This window comes from Oncorhynchus tshawytscha, linkage group LG10 (assembly GCF_018296145.1).
Source record: "Oncorhynchus tshawytscha isolate Ot180627B linkage group LG10, Otsh_v2.0, whole genome shotgun sequence".
In the NCBI taxonomy this organism is placed as follows: domain Eukaryota; kingdom Metazoa; phylum Chordata; class Actinopteri; order Salmoniformes; family Salmonidae; genus Oncorhynchus; species Oncorhynchus tshawytscha.
Window position 1 is genome coordinate 79641082 of NC_056438.1, and position 2500 is coordinate 79643581.

A 2500-nucleotide genomic window follows, 5' to 3' on the forward strand; every position below is an offset into this window, starting at 1 on the left:
TGCTGATGACTCACAGCGTAGCTTAGCTGTGTCCCCTGCTGATGACTCACAGCGTAGCTTAGCTGTGTCCCCTGCTGATGACTCACAGCGTTCTCTTAACACATCTTCATTATCACAGTCATGGTTTAGACAGTCCTCAGCTCTGAACTATTCAACAGTGGGAAGTTAGGTTCCTTTTAGGAGAGAAGAGGATGGTGGAATATTATAACCTGATCCCAGACCTGTTTGTGCTGTTTTGCCAACTCCTATTGTCAGTGTCAAGAGAGTATAAACAGATCTGGAACCAGGCTATGTACAGTTGATCCTTTTACCTGTTTTGGTAAAGCTACATAGTGCTACTTAGCTGAAGTCCCTTACTGTAGCTTGTGTGACTGTGGTCAATTCTTCTCCCTCACTGTCCCAGGGTTTTGCCTGCATAGGATATTCTTGGGTGGGCTGCCGGAATGTTAACTCTTCTCTTGATCATATTTTACAATTGATCATTGATTCAATCTTTCTTTATCAGAAAGACAGGGAGATTAGGATCAATATCATAGATCACAGCTAAATCCCAGTGGGCAAAAAAACAACAACTGGTTGAAACAACTCTGTTTCCGCGTCGTTTTAACAAAATCATTCAATGCGATGCCGTTTTAATCGACTTGGAAAACGGATTAAATTAGCAAAAAACATATGGGAATTTAGAATGTTTTTCCCAGCATGCTTTTAGCCTAAATCATGTTGAAATGTTTTGCTGCTTTCACATTGACAACCCGACCAAATGTAAATCTAAACTAGATGTTGAACTGATGGAATATATATATATATATATATATATATATATATATATATATATATATATATATATATATATATAATAATCCACTGGGAAGACATTCAATTCATATCAGAGCATTGATCATTGATCGTTGGCTATCCTGTGGTGTTTTCGGGCTGTCGTCCTGTCAGGTTTAGTCATAACAAAACACTGCACTACACTACAGTACACTACAGTACAGTAAACTATACTACAGTACACCACACTACAGTAAACTATACTACACTACACTACACTACAGTACACTACACTATACTACAGTACACTATATTACACTACAGTACACTATATTACACTACAGTACACTACACTATACTACACCACAGTACAGTAAACTATACTACACTACACTACACTATACTACACTCCACTACACTACAGTACACTACACTATACTACAGTACACTATATTACACTACAGTACACTACACTATACTACACCACAGTACAGTAAACTATACTACAGTACACCACACTACAGTAAACCATACTACAGTACACTACACTATACTATAGTACACTATATTACACTACAGTACACTACACTATACTACACCACACTACAGTAAACTACACTACAGTACACCACACTACACTACACTATACTACACTCCACTACACTACAGTACACTACACTATACTACAGTACACTATATTACACTACAGTACACTACACTATACTACACCACAGTACAGTAAACTATACTACAGTACACCACACTACAGTAAACCATACTACAGTACACTACACTACACTACACTATACTACACTACAGTACACTACACTATACTACAGTACACGATATTACACTACAGTAAACTATACTACAGTACACTACACTATACTACACTACAGTACACTACACTATACTACAGTACACTACAGTATACTACAGTACATCACAGTACACTACACAACACTATACTAGACTACACTACACTATACTACAGTACAGTAAACTACAGTACACTACACTACACAACAGTACATTACCCTACACCACGCTGTACTATACTACAGTACATTACACTATAGTACATTACACTATACTACAGTACATTACACTACACTACAGTACATTACACTATACTACAGTACATTATACTATACTACAGTACATTACACTATACTACAGTACATTACACTATACTACAGTACATTACACTATACTACAGTACATTACACTACACTACAGTACATTACACTATACTACAGTACATTACACTATACTACAGTACATTATACTATACTACAGTACATTACACTATACTACAGTACATTATACTATACTACAGTACATTACACTATCCTACAGTACATTATACTATACTACAGTACATTACACTACACTACAGTACATTACACTATACTACAGTACATTACACTATACTACAGTACATTACACTACACGACAGTACATTACACTATACTACAGTACATTAGTCACTACAGTGCACTGGTCATGACACTACACTACAGACAGGGAACAGACAGGGACAGGTTGGCAGTGAACAGGTAGTGACAGGTTGGGAGGGAACAGACAGGAACAGATAGTGAACAGACAGGGACAGACAGGGAACAGACAGGGACAGACAGGGACAGATAGTGACAGGTTAGGAGGGAACAGACAGGGACAGACAGGAACAGACAGGGACAGACAGTGACAGGTTAGGAGGGAACAG

General features: G+C 37.6%; 1 protein-coding gene across 1 annotated transcript in view; it reads left to right on the forward strand.

The window, feature by feature from the left end:
* Positions 1 to 2500, forward strand: part of LOC112238531 (collagen alpha-1(XI) chain) — a 182083-nt gene that overhangs the window by 158653 nt on the left and 20930 nt on the right. The gene's annotated exons all lie outside the window — the stretch shown is intronic.